The sequence below is a fragment of the Macrosteles quadrilineatus genome, unplaced genomic scaffold (assembly GCF_028750875.1).
Source record: "Macrosteles quadrilineatus isolate MER2022 unplaced genomic scaffold, UCM_ALF_1.0 Scaffold_2__2_contigs__length_208266976, whole genome shotgun sequence".
In the NCBI taxonomy this organism is placed as follows: Eukaryota; Metazoa; Arthropoda; class Insecta; order Hemiptera; family Cicadellidae; genus Macrosteles; species Macrosteles quadrilineatus.
The window spans coordinates 28,260,520-28,281,232 of NW_026542595.1; the positions used below are offsets into that span (position 1 = coordinate 28,260,520).

Sequence of the window (20,713 nt, forward strand, 5' to 3'; positions counted from 1 at the left end):
AAAAATACTTTGCCGCAAACCCAAACTCAAACGATGATGATGATAATAACGTTAATGATGTCGCTAAAACGTATCGTTTGAAATTTAACAGCTGAAAATAAGTGAAATAGAACAGGTTTTGGTTAAATCCATCAAATTGTAATTGGACACTAGTAAATACTATATAGTGCACTTGTTGCTACCTCCCCCTTCGGTTTCAACTTCAACTTCACGGACCTTTGACTGTATGCACTATTAATTAACAGCTGTGTCTAAGGATTATGTCGGCTTAGTCACAAACAGGACAACAAGATCGCTCCACTCATCCCACACTCATCTCCATTCATACTTGGCTTAAAATGCATACATTTGTATGGTCGCCATTTCAAAGCAACATGGCTACATTATCAATGACAAACGTGGAAAACCTTATACGAGTGTGAGTAAGTCCGAAAACAGAGTAAGTCCGAAAACAACTCTACAAAACAATAAGCAATAAATTGCAAGAACCGTTGCTTATATCATTGGGTATACACGTATGTACTGACGTGTATACTCAATGCTTATATCGAACGAATGTACATCGTGAGAATTTCCATTAGTTGTTCCATTTAGTTGTGTGTCCATTTCCATTAGTATAATAGTTTAGTTGACTCTTTTAAAGTCAGCGGAAATTGTGTCTGTTATTACCCTTGAAATAATGTTTGTGTAGTACTTTGCAATCCTACCAATGCTTATAGAATTAAACGATTACAATTTTCTGGTTAGAATATGTCACATAGAGTGGTGACTACTGTATCTTTTTGGTTTGCTTGTAAAACAGGATCAACAGAGATTTTCCATCGACTTAAACAGTACGATACTCTCAAATTGTTCATTGCTATAACAAACTATCACACAGTTTGATGAATATTTGTGTGTAAACCACATACAGTACACCTGTATTCTATCTATTTTTCCTTTTATTTTTCCAAGACTTTATAGAAAATCACGCATTACGAGATCAGTGAAGAAAGGCTGTATCCCATGTGTTTTATAGGTAAAGAAGTAAAGAACACTGCTTCAGGTCAGAGCATTCAGTTATCATCAGCAATTGTAATTCCCGAATCAGTAACTGAATCAATAGTCAATTATGTTAGGGCTTGTTGATTATTTATAATGCACTTTACATGCTCCATTTGATAGTTTATAATAATTTACTCGGAATCTATAAGACACCTTTGGCTTGTATTAAATATTGGGTTGGGCCGTTTAGTATTTTGAATACAATAGGGGTACTCGTCAAACAGTTAAATATTATTATTTCTATGAATTTAATGGGTAACTTTAAAGATTAGGTGGAATTTCTAACAATACTTCACTGTAATCAGCAGCAAACATACATAAGGAATTCCAGTTATTGCAACAGACGCTCTGACAGCCCGTCAACATAAGACCTGCAGACGGGTCAACGAATATGCTGAAAAAATAACGAGATAAGTGAGTGTAAAGTGACTATTTATATCCGGTCGTCATACGCCACGAGACATTCCGTCAGTGAATGGGAGGCCCACACAAGGGTGAAGATCGATAACGCGCTGCATTTGGAATGGAATAATTTGCACAGGTCCTCGAAAAGTACTAAATTCTCGAGTCCCAAAAAAGTCAAGTGCCCAGAATGTCTTATACACATACGGAAATTCAAGTCCCCAAAATATTGCAATAGTGTATTTTCGTATAAATTCTTGAGACCCGAAAAAGTCAAGTCCCCAAAATGTCTTATACACTTACATATATATGAATTTGAACGGATGGTGTTTTTGGCCTCTAGGGACTCAAAACGAAAAAATTACATCGGTCCCGGGTCCAGGTGTTGCCATGAGTACTACGGTAATAGCTTATTCCCTATATGCGAAATTCGCTAAAAACCTAATAATTCTATAGAATAACTAGCTGTACCCGCTGGCTTTGCCCCGTTTAACTAATTAATTTTCAAGATGAGCTCGTTCGCATGGCTCAATCACGTCCTGGTTGAAGTTCGTTCGCTACGCTCACTCACCTTTAGGTTGGAGCTCGTTCGCTGAGCTCACTTGCCTTTGGGTTAAATCGCCTCCAGGTTGAAGTTCGTTCGAAACGCTCACTCAGCTTTTGGTTGCAAATTTGCTGTTGTCATAAATTGTTTAATTGACACAGCTTTTAAGATTCATTAATTCCTTTTATACAGGGTGAATTTTAAATGAGTTCCCCCCCTACTTTTTTCTACATTTCTAAAGATATCATCTCCGGACCACGTCAGATCATTGTTGAGTAGTAAGAACTTCATTTTGACTGGGTATACATTTTTGGCCGCCATCTTGGATCCGCCATATTGGATACAAAATTTTTTTTGAACTATCATTTTGAACTACTTTTTTATACTTGACTCAATGCCGCAATCCGTTTTTGGTTATCAAGCTGTCTTGATGAAATATTAAAATACTCTTATTTAAAATTTCAATATTTCAAAAACCAAAGATGCAAATGAAAAACGGATTGCGGCATTGAGTTCAGCATAAAAAAGTAGCTCAAAATGATGGGTCACAACACCACCTTCATATTTAAATAAATTGATCTCATTTCAAAATGGCGGATCCAAGATGGCGGCTGAAAAAACTACATCCGTCATAACCAAGTGAAAATATGTTGACAATGAATGGTGGTGTATACTTATCTTTATCTAGCACTATTTTGAGATTATGGTCTTAGTTTGTAAATGCACAATGTTAAAATGCGCTAAAAATAAAGTTATAAAAAGTCCTCATAACTTTAGAACGGATTAAGATTTTTAAAAACTAATTGCGGCATTGTAATCAGCGTAAAATTCTAGTTTGAAATAAAGGGTCACAACCCTACCTTTACATTTGAAAAAAAAAACTTTGTATCCAATATGGCAGATCCAAGATGGCGGCCAAAAATTTATACCCAGTCAAAATGAAGTACTTACTACTCAACAATGATCTGACGTGTCCGGAGATGATATCATGAGAAATGTAGAAAAAAGTAGGGGGGGAACTCATTTAAAATTCACCCTGTATATGAAAAATCATAAGGTTAACATGGGAAACTCCAGAGCCACTGGGGCGAAGCTCGAATGCCCTATCATAATAAAAATTACTCAGTTTTCCTATTTAATGCCCAAAGAATCGGTGTATCGAATTTCAGCCTCCTAGGTAAATGGGAAGTGGGAGAATTAGTGATGATGAGTGAGTGAGAGTGAGTGTGTCAGTGAGGGCTTTGCCTTTTATAAGTATACATAGCACATTCAACCAGCTGTTAGTTAAAACAAATTATATTGGACTAAAACAAATCGATGATTACAAAGAATACTTTAAAAAATAATTTGAACATCCTACTACTGTATTTTACCATGATTTTACTATGCATATTTAATTAATCTGCCATCCTCGTACCGAAGAATTAAATGTATCAATGGTCAGCATTACACATAGTATAAATAAGCCAATCATAAGTATGTATTTGAATTTTCTTCCAAATGCTGAATTTGTGTCACAAATGCTGAATGTTACAGCTGTTATGTTAAGCAAATTATATTGTACTAAAAGCTAGCTAGAAGCATTGACTTATTGGAGAAGGTTAGCATCGGCTGCAAGACTTTTTAAAAACTAAAACTTAATTTATAAAAAACTGGGACACTAATTTTAAATTATGGCTTTGAAATTCCCTAGTTCTCAAAATTGTCTTTCTTTCAACACAAAACTAATGAAAATCCATCGTCTGGTTGATTCAGAATCGTGAAAAACCCCCATTTACGTTTTAATAATATATATGATAGTTTGGACAGGTTTCAACCCTTCCGAGGCGTAATACATTTTATATGTACACAGTTTATATGTAGACTACATTATAACTCATAAAATAGTTCTACAATTCAATGGATCTCCTTTTACAAACGTATATAATAACCAGAAATTTTCAGATCGTCCTTGCGGGTATTTTATGCCACAAATTTTGACGAAAGGCTATACCTATTTACAGCGTTGACCAAACAACACAAAGAAGCAATAATAGATAAGCTATGTACCAAATATGATAATTTTAGCTCTATTCTAATTATGACAAAACACGAAGTAACTAAAAGCGAGTTTTGTTGGTGTAGTAAGCGTTGCAGGAGGTCTATTTTACACTGAATCGACGTTCACTTTTATTGCTTTTGATCTTCCGGCACTGTTGACTCAGCGAAACTGAACTTGTATTTTACCGTATTTCGTTATATTAAAACTGCTGTTGCATTAGGTCAAATTCCCAATAAGTCAATTGCTTTAACATAGACCACGTTTTTAGCTCGGACTGTATTATTTGACTTACTGGGACTTCTGATCTACAGACACTGCAAACATTGTAGTTTTTGACCTAGCGGCACAGGTATAAATTATTTGATCTTCCGGGACTGTTGACTTCCAGCAACATTCCCTTCTTAAATAAAGAGTTCCCTAGAAAGACTTGACAACAAATGGGAATGTTATTCAAAGATTTGGTCAGTTTTTCTTTTATCAGCCTACACAAGATTTAAAATTAATCAAAACCAAAATGGTGGTATCCACTACTTACCAGATTTAAAAGTCATAACTTAAACGTTTCGGACGCGTTGCAGAAAGTCAACAGTCCCGGAAGATCAAATAATTTATACCTGTGCCGCTAGGTCAAAAACTACAATGTTTGCAGTGTCTGTAGATCAAAAGTCCCAGTAAGTCAAATAATACAGTTCGAGCTAAAAACGTGGTCTATGTTAAAGCAATTGACTTGGGAATTTGACCTAATGCACCAGCAGTTTTAATATAACGAAATACGGTAAAATACAAGTTCAGTTTCGCTGAGTCAACAGTGCCGGAAGATCAAAAGCAATAAAAGTGAACGTCGATTCAGTGTAATGTAGACCTCCTGCAACGCTTACTACACCAACAAAACTCGCTTTTAGTTACTTCGTGTTTTGTCATAATTAGAATAGAGCTAAAATTATCATATTTGGTACATAGCTTATCTATTAATGCTTCTTGCCAACTGTTTGGTCAACACTGTAAATAGGTAACTTATTGCCTTTCGTCAAAATTTGTGGCATAAAATACCCGCAAGGACGATCTGAAAATTTCTGGTTATTATATACGTTTGTAAAAGGAGAACCATTTAATTGTAGAACTATTTTATGAGTTATAATGTAGTCTACATATAAACTGTGTAAATGTATTACGCCTCGGAAGGGTTGAAACCTGTCCAAACTATCATATATATTATTAAAACGTAAATGGGGTTTTTTCACGATTCTGAATCAACCAGACGATGGATTTTCATTAGTTTTGTGTTGAAAGAAAGACAATTTTGAGAACTAGGGAATTTCAAAGCCATAATTTAAAATTAGTGTCCCAGTTTTTTATAAATTAGGTTTTAGTTTTTAAAAAGTCTTGCAGCCGATGCTAACCTTCTCCAATAAGTCAATGCTTCTAGCTAGCTTTTAGTACAATATAATTTGCTTAACATAACAGCTGTAACATTCAGCATTTGTGACACAAATTCAGCATTTGGAAGAAAATTCAAATACATACTTATGGTTGGCTTATTTATACTATGTGTAATGCTGACCATTGATACATTTAATTCTTCGGTACGAGGATGGCAGATTAATTAAATATGCATAGTAAAATCATGGTAAAATACAGTAGTAGGATGTTCAAATTATTTTTTAAAGTATTCTTTGTAATCATCGATTTGTTTTAGTCCAATATAATTTGTTTTAACTAACAGCTGGTTTAATGTGCTATGTATACTTATAAAAGGCAAAGCCCTCACTGACACACTCACTCTCACTCACTCATCATCACTAATTCTCCCACTTCCCATTTACCTAGGAGGCTGAAATTCGATACACCGATTCTTTGGGCATTAAATAGGAAAACTGAGTAATTTTTATTATGATAGGGCATTCGAGCTTCGCCCCAGTGGCTCTGGAGTTTCCCATGTTAACCTTATGATTTTTGATATTTAAAAGGAATTAATGAATCTTAACAGCTGTGTCAATTAAACAATTTATGACAACAGCTAATTTGCAACCAAAAGCTGAGTGAGCGTTTCGAACGAACTTCAACCTGGAGGCGAGTTAACCCCAAGGCAAGTGAGCTCAGCGAACGAACTTCAACCAGGACGTGATTGAGCCATGCGAACGAGCTCATCTTGAAAATTAATTAGTTAAACGGGGCAAAGCCAGCGGGTACAGCTAGTTATTCTATAGAATTATTAGGTTTTTAGCGAATTTCGCATATAGGGAATAAGCTATTACCGTAGTACTCATGGCAACACCTGGACCCGGGACCGATGTAATTTTTCGTTTTGAGTCCCTAGAGGCCAAAAACACCATCCGTTCAAATTCATATATATATGTAAGTGTATAAGACATTTTGGGGACTTGACTTTTTCGGGTCTCACCTGTGCAAATTATTCCATTCCAAATGCAGCGCCTTATCGATCTTCACCCTTGTTAGTCCAGGAGCTGACGGGGTTTGAGCATGCATGAAAGTAGTACGCAATGTTATTGCTGATTATTGTAATATGGACTGTGGTGATCAAAATTGCGTATGTCGCCTATTTCAAAAGTGGTCGATAAGGTGGGGGGGAGGGGGCAAACATGGCGGTTTGCGCTATGCGTTAAAACGCTGATAGTTCGAAAACGGTAAAAGATAGAACATCGGTTAAAACGTCGTTGTAATTCTACAAATGTGGACAACAATAATGGTTATTGGGTCCGAGGTCGTATCTCTATAAATAAACAAGTTATTGTATAAAATATGTAAAAATTGACTTTTCGTGTAGTTTTTTTTACCGAAAGTAGAATTAATTTGTGAGTGTCGCAAAGAAGTAATATCAAATATCTTTGCTGATAGTTGTAATATGGACTTTGGTGATACGATACTTTGGAACGACTGTAGCTCGAGAACGGTACGAGATATGACATCGGTTAAAACGTAGTTTTAATCCAAAAAATATTACCAATAGAAAAGGTCATTGGGTAAAAAGTTGTATATTAACTAATAAAAAAGTTATAACAATAACAAGTTTAACAAAATCTACATTATACAAATATTTGTTTCGAAAATCGTATGGATTGTTAATAAATAATAGTGTAATTACTTAATTACTCGGCTAAATATTAACTAGATGCATTTTCTTATAAGAAAAAAATATATTATTACGAATACATTTGGTTTAAAATGTAAAACACGGCCTCCAAACTAAATATAATACTTGGGGTTTCGCCGCAATCAAATGCATAATACAGACTACCACTACAAATCCAATTTTAATTATTACGAGGTGTTAGCCCGTCCTACGTACGGGGGTAGTCAGTTAAAACTGTGTAGGCCTATAATTCAGAACAGCTAGTTTACACGTATAAAGACAAATTTTATTGCAGCCTACAGTAGAAAGAGTAAATTCAGAAGTGTAAAGGCCTAGTCAATGATATCACCTTCCATCGCATACCTGCCTCTTCCATAAGCAATATCCCCACAATACAATTACTCATACTATACACAATTTCCAGTAGGTATGAATTGAAACTCCCTAAAATAAAACGAAAACCTCCAATAAAATTCAAAGTATACACATTATTATAACGTTGGTGTTCTGACATCATGATCAATTGCTAAATAAAAAAGTGTAAACAAAGAAAAGTTAACACAACAACATATTAGTTTGTTTTGTAAACAGCTGAGTCAAAAATAAAATAATACTCATTTAAACAAAAGAACTGGTCACATTTTGAAGGAATTTAAAAAGTAAAAACGCTAATAAAGCTAGTTACGTAATTAATTGTCTATGTTTATTATCCATTCCGTTATCAGTTTAATATCCTTGATAATTAAACCATCCTCATTGAATCAATGTACATCGTAATTCACCATATTCATTTATTTAAACTATAAAATATTCAGCGCCTCCAAACGTAACCACAACTAAATAAACGCCAAACAACTTTTTAGATTTCATAAAAGGATGGTTAGTCTAATTGCAGTATCCTAGGTCAATGATGACGTTGTGTTCAATCTATGTCATTCATCTGTATATCTTTGGATAAAACCCGTCTGAGGTTGTGGTGGTAATTTAAAATCGTATTCCTGAGGATTCTTGATCTCCATCTTTAAGACATCAATATTTCTGGGCCTAATCCAAACAAAGTTCAAGCATTCAAAAACATTGATTGTAAACAAAAAGCTGCCTAGATGAATTAAAACATGTAAAAATTGTGATTTTCCTACCCTTTCCAAAAAAGTTGAGCAGTAAAATAATTTGCATATCTTTTTTTAAACTCGTGTACACAGCCTCGACTTGTACACATCGATGGTGTTACTTATCTCAGTGGTCTACTAATCTTACTTATTTCCTATAATCAATGACACAATCAGAGTAAATAACCTCATAGTTCTATAGGGCATTTTTATAACTAACCAGCTGTTGGTTAAAACAAATTATGTTGCTCTAAAACAAATCGAAGATTACAAAGATTGCTTTAAAAATAATTTGAACATCCTAGTATTTTACTATGTATATAAAATTAATCTGTCATCCTCTTACAGAAGAATTGGACGTATCAATGATTAGCATTACACATAGTATAAATAAGTCAACCCTAAGTATGTATTTACATTTTTATCCAAATGCTGAATTTGTGACACAAAAGCTGAATGTTTACAGCTGTTATGTTAAGCAAATTATTTTATGCCAAAAGCTAGTTTAGAATCTTAGCGTCGGCTGCTAGACTTTTCAAAAATTAAAACTTAATTTCTAAAAAACTGGGACCCTAAACTAAAATTATGGCTTCGACATTCCCTAGTTCTCAAAATGATCTTTCTTTCAACACAAAAATCATGAAAATCCGTCGAGTGGTTGATTCAGAATCGTGAAATAAAAAAACACTGTTTCGTTTTAATATTTTAGATAATGTTGTAGGTTATTACAATATGATTATGTAACAGATTCTTATTCAATACAGTTATATGAAATTAAAAACCATATTTTTCTGTACCTTTGTTAGTATTTAAGTCAGATTATATTTTTTGTTAGCAATTCAGTATTCATTAGTTTAACAAAAGTCAGATTATTATATTGTTGTCTTTTTGAAATATTTATTTGTTGTTATTGTTGCATGATCAAAGAAAAAAAAATTATACATATATTTATTGTTGTTGTAAGTCTGAAAATATTTATTTGTTGTTAATGGTTTGATAAATGGTATAAGGTGATGTTATATTGTTACATGTTCATAGTACACACTTTTTTTGCTGTTGAATTTAGACTATTGTATTAATTATTAATTACGTTGTTGTTGTTGTTGTAATTATTTGTAGATTTGTATCACATCTTGCTTTGATTTTTATTGTATTTCTTTGTAATGTTTCAATGTAATGGGTTTCCCGTTGGAATAAATAAATAAAAACATTACTACAAAAGTAAATACCTTATAATAAAAAAAGGCAAATGTCTTCTTTCTATCCATAACAATTACACTGGTTGTTCATATTATTTGTTGAATTTAAATAGGTACCTTTTTAATTTCTCTTAGCACCTGTAATACAAATAAACAAATTTTAAATATTTTCTTTGATACAAATGTATACATATCTATATATATATTAATATATCTATATATGGTACTTTCCTGTTAAAGGGAACATTCATTATTATCGATGATTTTTTCGATATATCGATATTTTTGTTTTCCGATCAGATCTATTACAAATACAAATTGACAACAACAACTAACTGATCTTGTTTCGGCTAAAATAGTCTATATGGATTAAGAAATGAAACTATTCCAAGCTAACCTAACATAACCAACCAAACTTGCTGTACCATTTAAAACTTCCGTTTGGGTTTGATAATAGAAAAGGCAAGTTAAACACGGAATTTTTAAATGTTACAGCAAGTTTGGTTAGTTATGTTTGGTTATTTTTTTAGAACAGTTTCATATACTGAACAATATTTATCGCAGTTGTCAGCTGATATGTTTCAATTTGTTAATATCGATATATCGAAAAAATCATCGATAATAATGAATGTTCCCTATAACAGGAAAGTACCCTATATATTATATATAATATAATATATATATATAATAATATATATATATATAATATATAATATATATATATATATTATAATATAATATAATATAATATAATAAAATAATAATAATATAATATAATAATAATATAATAATATAATATAATATAATAATATATATAATATAATAATAATATAATATAATATAATATTATAATATAATATAATATAATATTATAATATATATATATATATATATATTATATATATATATATATATATAATATATATATATATATATAATATATAATATATAATATATATATATAATATATCTATATAATATATATATATATTATATCTATATATATTATCTATATATATTATATTTATAATTAATGCATGAGAGCGGTCAAGAAATTTAAAGTTTATGGTGTTTATATTTACAATGGAATTAAACTACTATCTATTATATTTCATATTTAATTATTATCTTATTTGTTTGATTATTTATTTATCATTATTTTATTTTTAATACTAAGTGTATAATGAAATACAAAATACAACCAATCATTATTTTAAAAACATTTAAATAGGTATAACAAATAATACGAACAACCAGTGTAATTGTTATGGATAGAAAGAAGAGATTTGCCGTATTTTTTATTATAAGGTATTTACTTTTGTAGTAATGTTTTTAATTTCATATAACTGTATTGAATAAGAATCTGTTACATAATCATATTGTAATAACCTACAACATTATAATAATTAAAATTGGATTTGTAGTGGTAGTCTGTATTATGCATTTGATTGCGGTGAAACCCCAAGTATTATATTTAGTTTGGAGGCCGTGTTTTACATTTTCAACCAAATGTATTCGTAATAATATATTTTTTCTTATAAGAAAATGCATCTAGTTAATATTTAGCCGAGTAATTAAGTAATTACACTATTATTTATCAACAATCCATACGATTTTCGAAAAAAATAATGTAGATAATGTATATGTATAATGTAGATTTTGTTAAACTTGTTATTGTTATAACTTTTTTATTAGTTAATATACAACTTTTTACCCAATGACCTTTTCTATTGGTAATATTTTTTGGATTAAAACTACGTTTTAACCGATGTCATATCTCGTACCGTTCTCGAGCTACAGTCGTTTCGATGCATAGCGCGTTCCGCCATCTTTGCCCCCCTCCCCCCAAGTTCTCGACCACCTGAAAAGTAGGCGACATGCGTATTTTTTATCACTACAGTCCATATTACAACTATCAGCAAAGATATTTGATATTACTTCTTTGCGACACTCACAAATTAATTCTACTTTCGGTAAAAAAACTACACGAAAAGTCAATTTTTACATATTTTATACAATAACTTGTTTATTTATAGAGATACGACCTCGGACCCAATAACCATTATTGTTGTCCACATGAGTAGCATTACAACGACGTTTTAACCGATGTTCTATCTTTTACCGTTTTCGAACTATCAGCGTTTTAACGCATAGCGCAAACCGCCATGTTTGCCCCCTCCCCCCCACCTTATCGACCACTTTTGAAATACTAACATACGTATTTTTGCGACATACGTAATTTTGATCACCACAGTCCATATTACAATAATCAGCAATAACATTGCGTAATACTTTTATGCATGCTCAAACCCCTCAGCTCCTGGACTAGGTGTGGGCCTCCCATTAACTGACGGAATGTCTCGTGGCGTATGACGACCGGATATAAATAGTCACTTTACACTCACTTATCTCGTTATTTTTTTCAGCATGGTCTTATGTTGACGGGCTGTCAGAGCGTCTGTTGCAATAACTGGAATTCCTTATGTATGTTTGTTGCTGATTACGGTGAAGTATTGTTAGAAATTCCACCTAATCTTTAAAGTTACCCATTAAATTCATAGAAATAATAATATTTAACTGTTTGACGAGTACCCCTATTGTATTCAAAATACTAAACGGCCCAACCCAATATTTAATACAAGCCAAAGGTGTCTTATAGATTCCGAGTAAATTATAAACTATCAAATGGAGCATGTAATGTGCATTATAAATAATCAACAAACCCTAACATAATTGACTATTGATTCAGTTACTGATTCGGGAATTACAATTGCTGATGATAACTGAATGCTCTGGCCTGAAGCAGTGTTCTTCTTTACTTCTTTACCTATAAAACACATGGGATACAGCCTTTCTTCACTGATCACGTAATGCGTGATTTTCTATAAAGTCTTGGAATAATAAAAGGAAAAATAGATAGAATACAGGTGTACTGTATGTGGTTTACACACAAATATTCATCAAACTGTGTGATAGTTTGTTATTGCAATGAACAATTTGAGAGTATCGTATTTTTTAAGTCGATGGAAAATCTCTGTTGATCCTGTTTTACAAGCAAACCAAAAAGATACAGTAGTCACCACTCTATGTGACATATTCTAACCAGAAAATTGTAATCGTATGATTCTATAAGCATTGGTAGGATTGCAAAGTACTACACAAACATCATTTCAAGGGTAATAACAGTCACAATTTCCGCTGACTTTAAAAGAGTCAACTAAACTATTATACTAATGGACACACAACTAAATGGAACAACTAATGGAAATTCTCACGATGTACATCCGTTCGATATAAGCATTGAGTATACACGTCAGTACATACGTGTATACCCAATGATATAAGCAACGGTTCTTGCAATTTATTGCTTATTGTTTTTTAGAGTTGTTTTCGGACTTACTCTGTTTTCGGACTTACTCACACTCGTATAAGGTTTTCCACGTTTGTCATTGATAATGTAGCCATGTTGCTTTGAAATGGCGACCATACAAATGTATGCATTTTAAGCCAAGTATGAATGGAGATGAGTGTGGGATGAGTGGAGCGATCTTTTTGTCCTGTTTGTGACTAAGGCCGACATAATCCTTAGACACAGCTGTTAATTAATAGTGCATACAGTCAATTAATAGCAGCAGAGGTCAAGTTTGGTATCAAATTAAAGGTTTTATTCATAAAAATACATTGCCGCAAACCCAAACTCAAACGATGATGATGATAATAACGTTATTGATGCCGCTAAAACGTATCGTTTGAAATTTAACAGCTGAAAATAAGTGAAATAGAAATGGTTTTGGTTAAATCCATCAAATTGTAATTGGACACTAGTAAATACTAGTGCACTTGTTGCTACCTCCCCCCTTCGGTTTCATGTATTCCTCTCAATCAGTTCAAACCTAGGAGGATTAAACATTAATGTTACCTAATTAATGTTAAATCCTCCTAGATTCAAACCTGAAACACCCAGATCGAAACTCGCCTGTCGTTATTTTACCATCGCCTTTTTTATATTTTTAAAAAAATAAAGATTATATTGATTTACTTTGGATTTTAAAAATGTTAACGTTTTATTTTGTTAAAGATTTATGGTGATACGTAAATATTGTGGTGTAGTAAAGTATATTATATTGTAGTTAAGTGTTAAATTTTGAAATTTTAGGGTGAATCGAGATGAATCTTTTTTTATAACATGGGTCTCTCCTACCTTAACATACATACCAAGTTTCATAAATAACATCGGTTGGAAAAGTGCAAAGATAAATATTTCAATATTTGTATGTAAAAAATAAAAAAATGGTGGATATCTGGTTAACGAAGCGATTTCGGAAAAAATGTTATCCTTGATTTTCTGTTTATTTTGACCCAAGGAATTACTAGGTAAAGTATCTCCCCGCTTATTTTTAACACCCTGTTTATGATGTATTCTTATAAGTGAAAATGTAAGCTGGTAATACAGAAAGATGTTTTATAAATAATATGAATGTACTAGTGATCTGTATATTCATCTTTTTCTTGTTCTTAGAACTGTAAATTAAAAGTCCACTCAGCAGTCGCATCATACGATGTAGTTCTTTCCATGCGTTGCGAAATGCTAAATTTGCCGTCCTCTTCAACCCAAGTTATCTATTGAACCACTGATTGTAAAAAATTCAAAAAAATATATTTTACGCATCACACTTTTGGCTACAACTTTGCCACAGACAAAACCTCTCTAACCCAAAAACAAACAAAAATCTAGCATGCTAACTTTTTCATGTTAGAAATCACGATTTAAAACTATTTCACCATACATATCAATTTTTATTAATTAGATCTGTAAATAGTTAAAAGTTCCAACAAAATAGTCATCGAGTAGGACTAACCAAGAAGCTCTGTGCCAATTTTCAAAATTTTAGCACAACTTTAAGTACACCAAAACGCGAAATTATTGAAGTCATGTGTCGAGAGGACTATCGTTGTTTTTAACAGATTATACTTTTGACCTTCCGGCACTGTTGACTCAGCGAAACTGAACTTATATTTTATCTTATTTCGTTATATTAAAACTGCTGTTGCATTAGGTCAAATTCCCAATAAGTCAATTGCTTTAACATAGACCACGTTTTTAGCTCGGACTGTACTATTTGACTAACTGGGATTTTTGATCTACAGACACTGCAAACATTGTAGTTTTTGACCTAGCGGAACAGGTATAAATTATTTGACCTTCCGGGACTGTTGACTTTCTGCAACGCGTCCGAAACGTTTAAGTTATGACTTTTAAATCTGGTAAGTAGTGGATACCACCATTTTGGTTTTGATTAATTTTAAATCTTGTGTAGGCTGATAAAAGAAAAACTGACCAAATCTTTGAATAAAAGTAATAAAACTTTCACATACATGATTTACCTTCATCTCCCTTAATTACATATCTTTTAATTTATTATTGACATTTTAAATTTCAATTTTTAAGTTGCAAAAATACTAATTATTAAATTTAAATGGACATTTTTAAAATTTTACTCTTCTTCATATTAAATCACAAATCCTTCTATCTTCAGTTTCTTCACTCACAATAAATCATTAGCAAAACTAAGTCAGCTGTTATAAACTTTTGAAATATTGCTGTGCCTTATCAATACAGTCTTTTCAAATATTAAAGAAACAATATCTATAGGTACTATAAACAATTTTAAACAAATAATTTAGCATTAAAGACAGCAGACGAAACTAATATGATTATCAAAGCATCAAGTACTAAAAATTGTAATAGCAAATACAGTATATGAAACGCATCTCTGATTCTACTCTACAAAAATATCAACAAACAACTTAAGCGTCGCATATATGCGACGCCGCGGTCATTGCCACAGACCGAGGTATACATTTGAATCTTACACATAGACCGGCTGTCATTTGGATAACAGTACACACAGACCACGGGCGAAAACCTGTAAAATAGTGATCATTTACATTGTAATACGCTACGATCGTGTTTGTAAATAATGTGTTCTTGTTTTTTGTATTTTTCAAAGCTTTTTAATGTCGCATATTTGCGACGCCAGGTCTACAGCGGAGACAATAGTGAAAATTATCATAGTTTTCTTGAAATAGACCAAACGTCGCATATAGTGATGCAGTAAAGTAAAGACCAGTTTTTCTAACTATCATATGACGTCACCAATCATCAAATCCACAGACCAAGCGACGCAGTTGTGCGTCAGACATCTCTGTAAACCACTGCAGGGAATTCAGTGCCTTCAACTGCTTAGTTTTGTGATATTTTCCTTGGTTTAATTTAATCAGTGGTGTGGCAAAACACAAATAATAAATGTATCAAATAAAGTAAATGTGAACTGAAAGCTATGTTAAGATAAAACAAGAGTATTTTGTATTACCATTTGATAATTAAATATGGTTACACATATACAACAGATTTTAGAAAACAAAAATCAACAACGTACAATTTAGTTATTGATGATATTCTTAAGCTAAATTTAAGCATAGGTTTAGCAAAACACAATAACTTAATTTACCTAAATATAGGCTACATATAAAAAACAATGTGATGTGCAAGTTATGTTAAGTTAATCTAACACATGTTAAGCAGTTAGAATTTATTTAAAGTAGCCTCCAAATCTATATAAATAAAATTAGAGTTTTGTCTGTACATTGCTCAGAATTATATACTTTTAGGTTATTTTTACGTTTTATACATTAAAGAAGCAGAAACGAGTCTTATCTCAATTTCTGTCTGTCTGTCTGTCCCTTTGTCTGTAACACTCAAGATGGCATTTTACGCAATCTTCTCCGTGAAAACCAGAATACATACAAAGATCCAAGCCATTTTAATGTATTCACTGGATTGGCAAGAGTGTCTTTAGTGATTTAAATATAGCCTCACTACTTTGTAAATAAAATTATGGACGTTCAAAAATGCAGTTTTGTGCGATTTTTGTCAAATTTTCGTTCAATTTTTATCACAGAATCGTCTATGAAATAACGAACAGCTGTTCGGATCAAGATTATTTTTTCTAGCTGTCAATGACATGTTTACAAATGCTGTTTACAAATACCGCAACTATTTCGAATCACGTTTTGAAAGCAAATCCCAACCAAGTGAGATTAAAAACGTTTTTCTTACATAACGGATTTAATTAATCGCAAGTGCAATAATATAGTCTAATAGTGTAACCGTAAATGAAATTAAATAACTAGACATCGTCCAAATCGGAACCAGAAATTCTTTGAGTATAAAATGTTTCTTGAGTTTTGACAACCAGAAAGAAGAAGACCTTGAATCAGTGTTGTATAGGGCTGTGACACTGAAATGATCGTCGCCAATAGCTTACAAAAAAGGTTTCCACTCATTGACGGCGCTTCAATGGCGATTGTGTAAAGTGTAAAGTAAAAAATCACAACTGCAGTGGGTGATTGTAACAGAGGTTTAACAGAGGAAGTGCTAAACTCGCTTTTCCAATGTGTCACTTTCTGTTTCTACTCACCGTGTGATGCAATCGCTGGACCATACAGCCAATAGGCCCATAGCTCATATCTTGGGTACGTAAGCCTACATATTTATTCATAACAACCTTTTTGACGACGATCCTTGATACCGGTACTTTTCCATAGAATACATGGCCTACCTACTTAAGAAATATAATTACAAATGACCAAAACCCCAACATTGTGTGATTTTCGTCACATTTCCTTCGAATGTTAATAGATGTACTAATCATTGTTTAGAGAATGCGTAATCTATTAAATAACAAAAAGTTGTTTGGGTAAGGTTGCTTTTTTTTCAAACTGACACCGATAAGTTTATGCTATAACTTTTTACGAGAAAATCCAAAAGCAAGAGATCAATAACCTCGAAGCTAGATATTAATGTATTTAATTGGTCCGATTTACTGTAATTCTTAGGTAGGTTCTTACGTAGGTACTGGTTCTTTTCCTTAAAACCGGTAGTTTACAAATTAGATATCGTTGGTGTTGCACCTTATTTATTAGAGCCGTCCGTATTCAATTTAAGTGATGTCTTAACTCTGTATAAGTTTTGCTTTTTCTGCCTGGATTCCAAATCTTAGCTTACCCGGTATGCTAAGAAAATGATAACCTATTTGAGTAAAACATTTGTTGGGCAAACCATCATGAATTGTTTACGCCTTTATATTGTTTATGTATCAATAGTTCGTGGCCTTTGTTGGATTGTTGTATTGTGTTGTTTTGTTGTATGTTGGTAACGCATTAATGTCCTTATTTCTCAGTGTTTCACGGAATGGACAAGAGCACCTTTGATACTGAAAATGTCAACCGGAATAAAGTGTTAAATGGTGAGGTTAAGGTAGTACTTTAAATACGTTTAAGTTAACCGATGTGGAAAGTAACTTTCAATTATAGGCCTACTTTAGGGCTACGCTTCATGGATCTATAAAACATTTTTAAGTTTAATCATTGGACATATGGACCAACACGATCCGGGCGACATTTAATTGCGAAGCATTTATTTTGGCTTGAACTGTCAGATACTGTATTTTGCGAAGGTTTATATATAATAGTTTTGCCAGCATATCTGCAAATATGCAAACTAATTGCTGCTCTTAATCTTAATATAAGAAGGTTTCAACTGACTACTATAAGATCCCCGTGCGTAGAACGGGCACACAGCTAGTTCATACTAAATATCTATACATTGTAATTTTCATACTGTTTCCATGAAAACATATCAATAACATTATTTTCATAACTTAAGACACTTAAAAAAATCCAAAGCAGAGCCGGAGTTGATACAGCAACGGTTATAGAATCTTTTTTTTTCTATAATCATTGACATAGTTTTAGAATAAATAATCCATGATAAAATGTTAGATTAAAGTAAACCTACCTCATAGTTATGAAAAATATTATATTTAATTTTTTTGTATCAGCTGTCTGAAATTGTGAAATATGCAGTTTAGCAGTTCTTCTTGTTTACATTTAAATGTCAAAGCAAATGTAAACAAACATTGTTAGTGTTCTCATCGCAGCCATGGAGACCAATCAATATTTACTTTTAACCCTCCAAGTGTCTCTAGTTTTGGTCTTAATGTTCGCCCATTTATTGCGCAATCGCAGGGTTTTATTAAAATATATCTTAGAAACTTCAAAACAATGTAAAGTATACTGTTTTATATATCATTTTGTTTGGAAAATTATGGGCTTCAATGTAACATATAAAACATTACAAAAAAATGTTCAAAATTTTTGTGGGGTTAACATTTCTCAAAAATTATAAAATAAATGAATAAATTTATGTTTGCGCTCAATAAATTGTTATAATTTATAGGTCTACAAATATTTTAACCCTCCGAGTGTCCCTTGTTTTGGCCATAATGTCTGCCTATTTTTTGCTCATTTGCAAGGTTTTATTAAAACGGATCTGAGAAGCTTGAAAACAATGTTAATTATACTGTTCTATATACCATTTTGTTTGGAAAATCATGGGCTTCAATATTATACATAAAACATAAGGAACATTTGTTTCAAAAAACTTTTTTAGGTAAAAAAAAATATTTTGGGAAAAAAAATTAAGTTTGCGCTCAATGAAATTGTATAAATTATAGGCCTATAAATATTTGAAAATAGCCACTTTGTTCCAAATTTTATGAGGATTACAAATATATAATAATAGAAGGAAGTAGATTTGCAAATAAATAAGTTATGGGCAAAAAACAGATTTCAGTACATAGCGTTTAGCTAAGAATGCATAGCCTAACCATAGCTAGGAATCTGGCTGATAATTTACATCAATATCACTACCTACTTCTTCAGGGTCATCAACCAGCCCTTCAAAATCACTTAAATCTTCTGATATATCACTACTTTTTATTTTTAACACTAAAACAATGATAAACGTAATAAAACACATCAGTCATCGGTGCGAGGTTAACCAAGCTGTTTACAAATACGCACGTCAGCTGTCTGCTACAATATTTTCGGAACTAAAATGAAAAGCGCTTAGAGACAGACCTCCGGAGAAAGCTCTGAATCTGCCAAATAAAACGATACCTAACTCGATCCAGTTCAATCCGATTTTGTCAGTCATAGAGCGTTCGCCGTAAACAGTGTTTGTGAGTTGATGCATCGACACAAAACACTACACAAAGTGTGTTATGTTTCGAAGCATCGGCAAATAACACTCGGAGGGTTAAAATAGCCACTTTGTTCAGAATTTTATGAGGATTCCAAAAATATAATAATATAAGGAAGTAGGTTTGCAAATAAATAAGTTATGGGCAAAAAACAGATTTCGGTACATAGCGTTTAGCTAAGAATGCATAGCCTAACCATAGCTAGGAATCTGGCTGATAATTTACATCAATATCACTACTTCTTCAGGATCATCAACCAGCCCTTCAAAATCACTTAAATCTTCTTATAATGCACCACGTATATCACTACTTTTTATTTTTAACACTAAAACAATGATAAACGTAATAAAACACATCAGTCATCGGTGCGAGGTTAACCAAGCTGTTTACAAATACGCACGTCAGCTGTCTGCTACAATATTTTCGGAACTAAAATGAAAAGCATATAGAAACAGGCATTAGGAGAAAGCTCTGAATCTGCTGAAAGAAACGATACCTAACTCGATCCAGTTCAATCCGATTCAGTCAGTCCCAGAGCCGTCGCCGTAAACAGTGTTTGTGAGTCGCAAAAGCGACACATAACACTACAGCGAATGTGTTATGAGTCGCTTTTACGGCACATAACACTCGAAGGGTTAAAATGTTCACCTCAGAACTTTTAGCCAAAGGGGCAAAGTCTACAGTCAGTATCGAAATGTGAATAGTCCTATAATGGTCCTTGGTATGGTAGCTATATTTTTGTAAAATTTAAGCCTAGTTGGTTCAGTAGCTTTTGCACCTATTAGTAACACACATACAGACAGATACCATTAGATTTTTATATAATAGTATAGATATAGATTGTCAACCTACCATTGATTGGTACTTACATTTTTATATGTTACTCCAACAAAGCCAATGAAGTTGGGCATGAAACATTTGTCAAGTGAAAGTTGTTAGTTTTACACTGCACTTTGATCTTACCCAACAGGCTGAGAAGCATTAAGTTGTTAGTATTCTAGGTGTCACAATAATTGTTAGTTACTTAAACCAATTAATACAAACCCTTTAAGAAGTTAAATGCTTTGGAGAATAATAATCAGACTGGAATTTGGCTGCCAAAATGAGCTTGGCACAGCCGCCGCTAGGATCCCTCATGTGGCAGCCATGCTACCGGTACTCTATCTCTATCTCTCTA

At 32.4% G+C, this 20,713-nt stretch overlaps 1 protein-coding gene across 1 annotated transcript in view; it reads left to right on the forward strand.

The window, feature by feature from the left end:
- The window catches only part of LOC128986285 (serine protease HTRA2, mitochondrial), a 52,929-nt gene that overhangs the window by 15,472 nt on the left and 16,744 nt on the right, over positions 1 to 20,713 (forward strand). The window lies entirely within an intron of this gene.